Below are 12,570 nucleotides of genomic sequence, written 5' to 3'. Positions count from 1 at the left end.
AGAAAAATCTCTGTTCTCACAGAATTTATATTCCTACGAATCGCTCATTGCCCTTGCAACATCAGTTGGTGTTCCAGCTATACATTCTGGAATAAATAAAACACCTGTGGGGGAATTTATTTTTCAAAGATGGCCCCAACACTGTCTCCCACTTTTAATAAAATGTGACTCTGACACTCCTCCAAAATAGGGGGTTTAATAGGGTGACCAACTCATCCTGGTTTGCCTGGAACTTTTCTGGTTTTAGCACTGAAAGCCCTGTGTCTCAGGAAACCCCTTAATCCCAGGCAAAAAAACATGGGGGCTTGGTCACCTAAGATTTATCGTCCCTCCCCTTAATCTAGATGGCTTATGACTACAACAAAAAGAACATATGTGACTTCCAAAACTAAGTCATAAAGGCAACAGGGCATTCACCTATCTCGTTTGGAACCTGGCACCAAGCTCTGAGGAAGCTCAAACTAGCCCATGTGAAGAGACCTTATGCAAAGACCACAAAGCTACATGGTGTTCCAGTCAATAGACCAGCTGAGGTCCTGGCTAACAGTCAAAATCAACCCCCAGAAGTGGAAGTTTCCATATGACTCAAGCCCTCAGCCATCAAGTCACTCCTAGCTTTGAAGAATTCCCAGTTCAGACAGGGTGGAACAGAGAAAAGCCAGTCCTGCTGTGCCCTTTCAACTTCCTGACCCAAACAGACACTGAAAGACAATGGTTGCTATCATTTTAAGTCACTAAGTATGGGGATGATTTGCTCTCTGTCAGGAACAGATAACTGACATACTTTCCCAAACTTGGTGACTTAAAAATACAAACACTTTACTATAACTGTCAATTTTATGGACCAAGAATTTAAGACAACTTCAGCCAGGTGAAGGTTCTGTTCATCGTAGCATTGACTGAAGCTAGTCAGTGGAAGTCATCTAGCTAATATGCTGCTTTGGAGAGGCCAAGACAGCTTCACTCAAGTGTCTGACATCCTGGAAGGTATGGCTGGAAGCAGGGCTAGCTGGGACTGTCAGTTGGAGCACTTCTGCAGCATGGCAGACTCAGGTTAGGCAGACTTCTTAGGTGGCAGCTCAGAGCTTCCAGAGAATGCTCTGGTAGGCCTGCATAAAAGTTGCAAGTCTTCTTAGGACCTGGCCTCAAAAGTCCCAGAAAGTGTCCTCCAGCATGTTCTATCAGTTAAGCAAGTCACTAAAGCCAGCCAAAATTCCTGGAGAGAGGAATTGGACTCTACCCCTCAATGGGAAGAGTAGCAACTGATTTGCAGCCATGTTGAATCTTCCATACTTGGAAGATTCATACAAGAACCACACATGAGCACAAGGAGTTAAGACGACAAGATTGCGAGTTTAAAGACAAGCGTGCATCCCTCTTCATCTTTAGGTTCAGATATACTCTTCAACAGCTACTTGGACTATCAAATGTTGTTTGTTTGTTTCAAAGGTCATTATATTGCCATTTCATTAAGGTCAGGGTGTTAATGCTAATCATCTAAAAATGGCAAACACCAAACTTGTGTATGTAGGTGTCAGGAATTTAAAACAGACTATGTGGACTACTACTGTAAGTATATATTACTTTTTTTTTGGTTTTTTGTTTGTTTTTAAACATCTTTATTAGAGTATAATTGCTTTACATTGTTGTGTTAGTTTCTGCTGTATAACAAAGTGAATCAGCTATACGTATACATATATCCCCATATCCCCTCCCTCTTGCATCCCCCTATCCCACCCCTCTAGGTGGTCACAAAGCACTGAGCTGATCTCCCTGTGCTATATGGCTGCTTCCCACTAGCTATCTATTTGACATTTGGTAGTGTATGTATGTCCATGCCACTCTCTCACTTACTTTTGTATTAAGAAAAAGAGCCATTTTTAAAAGTAAGATTCTCTGAATCTATAGCTAATCTTTATTAACAGACTGGGGCTATGACATAAATTCTAAATGAATATAGGAATCAGTGAAAATTTCAAGTATAAGGCAAAGGATGAGTGCTGTAAATAAAATGAATTTCAGACTCAATATTTTCACACATGTTGTTGCAACATATTTTGCTTTGTGTTATAATTGCTAGTAGAAGTTTGCCAAGGAGTGATTAAAAGCAAATTTAACATTAAGCAATGATTTTCACATTGGCAACTGCATTTCAACAAGCTTCCTGTCTTAGGCATATGGAGCCACTGCTTATTTCAATGAATTATAATCTTCATCAATTTAATAATCAGTAGGTGGCTGTTGTATCTGTACTTCTTGACTTTGGTAATTTCAAAGTCTCCAGTGTGTAATCTACTATCCATTTTGATTTGTACATTCCACACTTATTTCCCTTTTCTAAGAATTTTTTAAAATTTTTAATTTGAATTTATTCCTTTTTAAATCTAGAATGTATCTTTCCAGACTAAGATTTTTAAAAATTAAGAGAGAGTGAAATTAATTAGAGATATTCGTCACAAAATCTCTCTTCTTCCTTTAGCCTCTTATTATTCTTCATCATCATTAGTAATGTACACTGACTTAGGGCCCACTATATGCAGGGCACAGTGGACAACATGCCATGATTTCGAAAACATATGTAAAACAAAGCCTACATTCAACAGGTTTACAATCTTGTTGAGGATATGTCACATATATATTTAAGATAACAATACAAGGTAATTTGGGGCTGGATGTCAGAAAGACAGGTGTCAGGGCCCTTGAAAACCCTTGAACTTGAATCATGTTCTCTAATCTAAGAAACCATGGCCAGAGATAATACCCTTCCCTTTTTGGAGACTGTTCTGGTACCCTGACAATTCTCTGGTCACCCAGACCCCCAAGGACATTATTCAGGACATCCACAGAAGTAACCTCCTGCTATGATTCACTCTTTTTTTTTATTTTTTTATTTTTATTTTTATTTTTTTATTATTATTTTTTTTAACATCTTTATGATTCACTCTTTATGGAAGAGTCCTCTTGTCTAACTCCCCAGAAGACTACCACACAAAGAGTTTGCCCCAAATAAGCAGGCTGTCGAAAGAAGCTATTATTTTAAAACTAAGAAATTCATATCAATAGGAATAAATGGAAGATAGAAAAACAGAGAGATAAAACATCCTAAAATGAGGCTAGAAATGGTGTGGCCAAGGCACAGAAGGAGTAGAAAGAGTAAAAAGGGATGTACTATTTAGGGAGCAAAATTCCCTCAGGTCAATGTGAGTTATCTAATAAAACCATAGTAATAATGTGTAACAAATACTCACAAAACCTCAGTGACATACAATGAGTGTGTACTGTTTGCAAAAATGGGTGATCAGGCAGTTCTACCAATCTATCCTAGCCTTGCTCACAAGTTATCTGGGGATACGCTGGCTGTCAGCTGACACAGAATGACCTTGGCTGCCTCAGCTGAAGCAACCTAGATTGTACTGTCGCTCATTTTCCAGCAGACCAGACTAGCATGCTCTTATCCTGACAACAGGAGATCTGTTCCCCGGGATTGTTTTATTTTGGCTCATTTTATGGCTGTAGTTTGGTATCAGAGGGACATATGTTAGTGAACAGAGTTTGCTAAGGACTTAACTTGTTCTAATCATTTAACATATCAAATGTTCTTGCTCCAAGAAAAGGAAGGTTACTTGCCTGTTAAGAAAACAAGCATTACAATTGGCTGACAAAACCCAACTGGAATTAGTTGTGAAAGGTCATCTAAACAGACACATGTTTTTGTACGGCTTTTTAAGATGCAAAATGTCTATAGATAGTAAAATAATCCTGGTGTGATACAGCAGCATTCCGAAGTCTTGTTTAAGAGCCTGTTTAATGTAAAAGAGATTAAATTAACACATTCTGAAAAGGCGATTAAATACACACTAATCTATTACTGAAAACTCATCAAGAGCTTCAATCTTATGCTCAGAGACGAATCTGTTTATATTCAACCTAGATCTAACATAAAAATTCTTTCCCAACTCAAAGCTTCTGCTTTTGTGGTTTATTGGTCTGGAACACACCTCTCCCAGGTCTGGGCTCTCCTCCTGACCTCAGACTATATATTACCTAATCGCGGTGCCCTCTCTGAAGTCAGTTCCCCCTGCACCCCATAAACCAATGCCGAGCCCTATCTCAGCACCTTGTTTCTTTCCTAAGAAGCATACCGGGGCTTCCCTGGTGGCGCAGTGGTTAGAGAATCTGCTTGCCAAGAATCTGCCTGCCAATGCAGGGTACACGGGTTCAAGCCCTGGTCTGGGAAGATCCCACGTGCCGCGGAGCAACTAAGCCCATGCGCCACAACTATTGAGCCTGTGCTCTAGAGCCTGCGAGCCACAACTAGTGAAGCCCGCGCGCCTAGAGCCCATGCTCCAAAACAAGAGAAGTCACTGCAATGAGAAGCCTGTGCACCACAACGAAGAGTAGCCCCCGCTTGCCACAACTAGAGAAAGCCTGCGCACAGCAACAAAGACCCAACTCAGCCAAAAATAAAAAATAAATAATAAATTTTTTTAAAAAAAGAAGCATACTTGTTTACTGGGTTGTTTGTTTAGTTGGTTAGTTTTATGCCTATCACGTCCTCTAAGCTGTCAACTCAAGGAGAACTGGGACCATATCTGTCTTACTCACTTTGAGATAGCCAAAGCTTAGCAAAGATTTGACATATAATAGACAATCCAGTAAATATTAGTTGATCACATGACTTCCAGCTTTTTTCACTCACTACATTGCCCCTCATGGACCGTTAATTGCATTGAAAAACTTCTTCTGTTCATTAATTCCCAAAATAAGGAATGTTGAAGATAAAATAATAAGAACAAAATGTCCCAACTGGATACTTTTATAGTCCCATATTACTAACTGTTTCCATACAAATCTTTCTGGTTTCTTGCACTACTTGAAAATGAAGATGTTTCGACACCCCAGTGATAAAGTGAGTGTGGGCTTATCTACCCTCTAAAAAAGATCAACCTGGAACAACCAGAGAGAAGACCATCTCAGCAGAGCTATGGTTTTGGAGGGTCCAGAGTTCTGTATTCACGGCGCTACTTTTATCTCTTCCACGATAGGGGTTGGCAGAACTGTGTGTTTGTGTGCCACAAATATATGTGAAGTGGCATTATGTTATTCTTGGGCAACAAACATAAGCTAGGCATTGTTCTTTGTCTGGGGATTCAAAGTACCAATAGGATACAATCCCTGTCCTTAAGGAACTCCCAGTTAAGTCAATCAGTTTATGTTGATATTAGTTTTCATGTTTCAACCTACTAAATAAGGTTAACATTGACAGCAACCTATCTCCCAGGGCTACAGAGCCTGGGGTGTGGAAAGCAGAGGAAGGAGGAAAGAGCAATAAGGTTACAAGTCTTTGTTTATTTCTTCTGTATTATTATTAGCTGCAGTGCAATGCATGTGGTAGCTGACCTTAAGGAAGGATTTGATTTTGAGAGAACTTGTCATTCGTTTCTCATTGTTTCCCATTGCTGGTTGCCTAGTCATGGTCTAACTTTACTTAAAGCCCAAGGGAAGTTAAGAAAGCATATTTCATTTCTCACTCCATTAACAGGAGGGGAAAGCTATGGGAAAGTAGATATAACATTTGTTGCTGAAAGTACAAAAGATCATTAAACATGAGTATACCCAGATGAGAGCTCCACAAACATGTATGATCAAGTGTCATTTTGAATTGGAGATGTAATTTAATTAGGTTTGGCCAGCTTATGACAAATTTCACTGAAACAGTTTTATCTGTATAGTTTTATGACATTCAAGTCCAGAAGGAGTGGTTTTTGTGTAGTATTCTCTCATGTGTTATTTTGTGTAGTTCTTAAGACAAAGAAAGCAGAGAAGCAAGCACAGACGGGGTTTCAGTTGTTTACTGAATTTTGCAGTAGCATGTGCATACTACTATACTATAACCTTCAAGAATGTTGTCTCCAGATATAAAGATCAATGATGAAAAAATGGAATTTACTATCTACAGAGATGTACAGATTTGAACCAAAGCCTTGAAGAGATATTTCCCAATGTTTCCTTTCCTCTCTTCATTTCCTTTCTTTTTCTTTCTTATCTTTTACTTCAAATATGAAAAAAATGATAAACCATTTTTAAAGTAAGAAATTCAAAGCAGATTGCCCTAGTGTTTGCTTTAGAGACAACTCCAACTAACATACTGCTACACTCAATGGTGAAGTGACACCCTTTGTCTTGAATTATGGACAAAGGTCTATGGGTATTTGTGATTTTCTTCAACTTCCTATAATGCGCTGATACTGGGAATTCCCTAGCGGTCCAGTAGTTAGGACTTGGTGCCCTCACTGCTAGGGGCCCGGGTTCGATCCCTGGTCGGGGAACTAAGATCCTGCAACCCCTGTGGCATGGCCAAAAGAAAAAATATATATATGCTGATATTCAAGTTGTGTGGGAAGTGTTTAGAGGTGATGTCAACAGCTGCATGGGTCACGCAAGAACACCACACCCAACTACCACCTGTTTGAAATAAAAAACCACTACCACTGAGATTCTAAGTATAGACATGTTTCCTGCAGGTTTAAAGTAAAGGGCCAAGGTATGAGGCCATCATATTAGAGTCAGTCTTCTTGGTTCTTTCCCCATGAAGAGCTAAGAGGAGAGCCACCTCAAAATTTTAAGACATGAGTTCCCTACCAATAGTCATCTGCCTGTCTGTCCTCTCCTTCCCTCTTCCCCTTTTCTTTCCTGCCTGAAGATATTTTCTATCCAGGAAAAAAATTCAGTTTTGTGTTTTGCTTTGTTTTGTTTTGGTTCCCATATCTCGAGATTGTTTAGCTGATATTTCTGTATGACTTTTGCTTGTGATTTATTCATTGTCATCTTTCTATCCTTCCTTTGGTAAAAGCTGTTACTAAACTATTAGTTTGCCTGTTTAACCTTTATTTTCTTGCTAGTTTCCCTTTAAAATATTTTACTCTTAGAATTTGATATCTATTTATTTGAACGTTCAACTTTTTTGTTTCCAATCTCCATTCTTCGTCTTTGATTTTATCAACCTCTACAACCTGATGTTGCTGCTAAAAAGATTCACATCAATCAGATTCTTATTCCTTTGTAAATAATCTATTTTCTTTATAGAAAGTTTTAGGACTTTTCATTCTTCATGTTCTAAAATCTACCACGTAGCTGAGAGCGAGTGTGTGTGTGTGTGTGTGTAAGTGCGTGCGCACGTACATCCTGCTCAGGATTTGGGGTTTTCCTTTATCCGAGTAACCATATCTTCCTGTCCACAAGTTCTCTGTCTTTTCCTTCCCTTAAATATCATTTCCATTCTCTCTATTTTCTCCATCTGGCACTCATTTTGATAGATGCTGGAATATTTAATGCTATCAACTCTTCTCTTGTATTTTTGCTTCTTTAATCCTTGTTGCTGTGTGCCATTTTATGTCATTTCTCACATTTCTAGCTCATTAATTTCTTCTTCATTTGATTTTGTGTTCTTCTAAAAGTGAAGTGAGATTTTAATGTTAATAATTATACCATAGTCCTTATAGTCACACCTTCTAATTATTGCCATTACTATCTATTCTATTTTTGTTGAGATATAATTAGCATATAACATTATTGTTACTATCTACTCTTATTTCATAAATCCCTAATCATATTCCTTGGTCATGATAGCTTTGTTTATAACTCTTAGGACATATGTAATATTTATTCTAACTCCCTGAACTGATATTTCTATTAAGTCCATTTCCTTTTGTTGAGTTTCTTTTTTTTTTTTTTTTTTTTTGTGGTATGCGGGCCTCTCACTGCTGTGGCCTCTCCCGTTGCGGAGCACAGGCTCCGGACGCGCAGGCTCAGCGGCCATGGCTCACGGGCCCAGCCGCACCGTGGCATGTGGGATCTTCCCGGACCGGGGCACGAACCCGTGTTCCCTGCATCGGCAGGCAGACTCTCAACCACTGCGCCACCAGGGAAGCCCCCTTTTGTTGAGTTTTAACCTCTCTCTCCTGTGACCAGCGTGGTCTTTTGGACCTGACCAGCTCTTTGTCACCAGAGCATTTGCAGCAACCAAGGACAAGAGCTTTTCTTTTTCACTTGAGTTTTCACTTACACTTCTCTGGCCTGGAAGCAGATATGTGATGTGTGCTGCCTGGTTGGAGGCAATGGGTGGTCAGGGGCAGAGATGAAAAGCTTGCCTGCATGACTGCTCCACTGCACATTCCTGAGTAACTGTACTGGCAGATATCCTTTAGGACACATCTGCCCCTGGCTTCTCTTCCTGGTAGCATGAAGAGCACTCTCCCCAAACGAAATTATTCCATTAGTCCGTGTAGACCAGCAGTTGGACCCTTCACCAAAGCATATGACTTAAAAGTGATGACCCTGGATTTATGAGTGGTGGACATCAGAATGTAATTCTGCCTATATGTCTTTAAGTGTGTGTATGTACACACCACAAGTACATTAATACATTTGGTTATATATTAAAAAAAAAAAATCCAAATTTTTAACAATGAGTACTCCTGGAAAGTAGAAGTGGGTTTTGTTTTGATTTTAAATTTATTTATTCCTATTAGTTGAATTTTTTACACATATGCATCATATATAAATTTAAAACAATTATTAAAATTGAAAGAAATATAATCTTTGCAATGAATACATTTATCTGAATACTCAAATTCTACAAACCAGTAGGAGCTGGCACCTGAACTTTTCTATTCTAACCCCCACTGGAATAAATTTTACACGAATGGCTTTTTGGTGTTATGCCACAGAATTTTACTAAAAGAAGTTACACAAAATTTTCTCTGTGACATGTGTTGTTTTCCTTACCTTACAAATGTTGTTAAGAAAACAAGTCATTACAGTTTAACTAGTTTTTTAGTACCAGGAATATTACACAGGTCCCCTGAGCAGTGACTTTGTTTGTATCATAATAAGTCTGTGAATCTTGTAACTAATTACATTTCCCTCTTTACACTGGCTTCTAGAAATCTCTGAGCCAAATAGCTAGCCCACTTCAAGCAAGTAGACAGAATCCTGCAGCAAGCATTTGTTAAATTCTTTTACCCTTTGCTTCATCTTGTTTTTCCAAAATATTTTCTCTTTACCTCAATTTCCCACTTATTTGTTTTTATTTTGTATATTTTTGTAAGTTGCCTGAAATCCTTTTCAAAACAAAGTAGGGTATAAATAACTAAAATCATAAATATGCAAAGCAAACCATGCCAGGACACAGTGACATTTCCATTTATGACCTAAATATTTCTAGTTTTACTTTGGCCCTAATACCCATAATACTTTTGTTTCCCCTCCACAGCCCTAAGGAAGCCATTTATTCTTAATATACTATTGAATCTATTCAGCATCCAAGGGTGCTTTGAGGGAAGATGGGTCAAAGAAGAGGCAAAATTTCATAATTTTCGATGGGTCCCCAGAGAAGTTTCTTCAGGAGAATTATACAAGGGAAAAGCTATATTTACCACGTTTAATAAACAGTGTAGAGGTTTAAGTTGTCATTTGCATTTTCCATTAGTTAGATCCCAAACTATATAATCATCCAGTCAGAGTTATCAAATTCACTCTCTTTATGTTGTTGCTATTAAGCACCACTGACATGCGGCAGGAGTTAAAAGCCACATGAGTAAAAAGGAACTTGAGGGGAGTTCCCTGGTGGTCTAGTGGTTAGGATTCGGCACTTTCACTGCCGTGGCCTGGGTTCAACCTGAGATCCCGCAACCCACGTGGTGCAGCCAAAATAAAAATTTTTAAAAAAAGGCACTTGACTTCTGTTTTACTATAACTACTCTGAGAGAGAGAAAAATCTAAAATATTTCTTTCCCTCTCTTTCCTATTTCCATATTTCTGGCAAAATATATCATGATAAAGCTGTTTTTATTACACTATACTAGCTGAGCTCACAAAATAACAAAGAACAAAAGGCAGAAAAGAAAACTCTAATAAAACTAGGAATGGTCATAATCCCAAACCATAAACTGTGAAGGCTATTTGCCAAATCCAGAGAGGATGCCACAAGCTAACTTATACCTCTCCAGAGTTCCTGCAGGTAACGGAGTTCTTAAAAAGTAAGTGACAGAGCCCAGGAAGCCTCAGCAACTATTGTTTACTTGCTTCAATCAGTTCTGTGTGTGTGCCTAGTTCCACCCACACAGAATCGTAGAATAGAAGGGACCAAAGGACAAACCATTTATACTTGCCACGTTTATTTCCTGAGACATAGACTCCTAACTCAGCATTTGGAGTGGGGACGAGGCAAAAAGTATAATCATATATGCAGCTGGTACCAGAGTCAGTTAATAAGAGAACTAAATAAAGACAAATTCACAATTTGGAAAACCACTGATATGTAGCAGTTCACTGTCTATTTGTCCAAGTGAAGGAGAAAGTGCCCCAAGAGAAGACACAGGGACTATGTGAGAAATGTTTTGAGACAATGCTCACAGAGTGATACTGGCAGCTGCCCTAGATCATGCTCCCTGTTTCTCTCCGCACATTGTTTTAGTAAATAGCTTGTACATTCAAAACAGTAATAGCCAAAAAGAAACCAGAACAATACCTAAATATAGATACAAATAAAAAAATAAAAATTAGGAGAAAGAAAAGTATAAAGCAATTAAAAATCCATTGAAGAATTACAGCAGACTGAGCCTCTCAACCTCTATTTGGATCATCCTCTAGTATACTACAGGGACTGGAAAAATAAAAACTACACTTCCCAGATGAACTTGCAGATGAAGTTCCAGTATGATTTAGGTTCCACCAACTGAGGCTTTTTTTTTTTTTTTTTTTTTGGTGAAACTTGAATTCAGAACTGAGGAAGTGAGAAGAGAATCACAGAATGAAGCATGCCTTCTTCTGGTGTGGGTCATACCAACTGCAGCATGGCTCTGGAGCTAACAACCATAGCTTCCCAGCTTCCTCATTTTAGCAGGAACACCAACTACACTGGCAACCATTTCCATTCTGTGGCTTCGGGAATTATTTCTGGAAGTTCATCCTGAAACTTGCTTCTTCAACCCTTCCAATATTTCTGCAACCCATATAATACGGTACAGTAAATCCCTTATTAAGCAGGCTACATTCTGCCCTTGCAACTGTGTACCTCCACAACAGAGTATCAAAGAAATGGAAATCTGGGATTTGCTCTCTGACCTAAATAGGTTTCAGCAGAGAAAGTCTCCTACCAGAACTAAATCGTGGGGACTAGGGAAATCCATGATGTGCATTGGTGAAACAGTTATTTAGATTGTTACCTGTGATCATGTGGAATGAAGCCCATTTTGGAGTCAATGCTTTGACAAACCAAGCAGCTGCTACAATAAAATATTACGGTAAAAATTAAGAATATGAAGTTCATGGGACTGTCAATAATGTCTTCTAACTACATTGTTGAGGCTAATAAAAAAGAAAATAACCAGTGCAGGATTTTAAGTTCTCAGCTCAAGTTATGGTACATATATGTCAATTCTCAACCTCATCAAGTGTTTCTGGAAAACTTAGGACATTGGGAGAAAGTGGTAGCCTGATCATTTGAATGAGGACATTTGGGTAGACTCAGATAACTTTGAGTAGCCCAGATCCCTAAGTCCCTGGGTGCCACCCTGGTCAGCAGAAGCAGTTCCTCCTTCCCTGTCTGATAAGTAGAGACCTGCCAGACCTAAGATCCTCTAATGGCTTCATCTGAGCAGGATACCTTTCAAAAGAATGACAAGTTTTCTCATGTTCCACTCCTTGCATCTTTCATTGCCTTAAGATTGTCAGCTAGAATCAAATCCAAACATGTCATGGTGAGGATGGTACAAAGTCTAATTCAGAAAGTAAACAGGTTACATACCAAAATAATTTAAATATTTTGTAGTTAATTTTACACTGTGGTTAACCTGGGGGAATATCACGGAAATAGATTCTATGAGTGATAGACCATGGAGAAAGGAAAAAAATTATAGACCAGGATGAATTTATAAATAAGGCTACACTTTCATTAAATGAACTTAGTATGACAAAAAAAAAAATCCTTGGAAGTGTTCAGCAAGAAATCCCAAGACTTAAGAAGACAGAAACGTTGGAATAGATTAATTAGGTATAACCATCTCCTAACTAGATCTCCTAAGAGGGCTCAGAGTATACCACCCAACCAAACCACTGAGAAATACACTGCTTTAGTCAATATTCAGTCAAGGAAGATTGAAGCACCACCTTTCCTGAAAAGCTCTGTAGCTCTGTAGAGGTTGTCCTTCTAGGTTGAAAGAAGCTGCTACTTAAATGATCTCCCTGACTTCAATGAGCCGACAGAGCATCACTAAACCAGGAAAAGCAAAGTGGGCAAGATGACTATGATGGACAGCAGAGCCAGAGCGATTACCAAAATGGTTTGACCCACAAGGATCTTTGGTATGTGCTAATTAATGAAGAACTGAGAAAAATGGGCAGTTTTACTAAGGTTCTGCTTGATTTGTATAACATCAATAAAAACCTACATCTGGTAAACAGAGGCCTGACTTGAGTCCACAGATTTAAGGCTCCTCATCCAATTTCCAGGCCTGGGTCAGTAAATACACCCACAGCCCCTGAATAAAGGTGAGACCAGGTATATTT

The sequence above is a fragment of the Orcinus orca genome, chromosome 4 (genome assembly GCF_937001465.1).
Source record: "Orcinus orca chromosome 4, mOrcOrc1.1, whole genome shotgun sequence".
Classification (NCBI taxonomy): Eukaryota; Metazoa; Chordata; class Mammalia; order Artiodactyla; family Delphinidae; genus Orcinus; species Orcinus orca.
Note: the sequence above shows the minus strand (reverse complement) of the source record.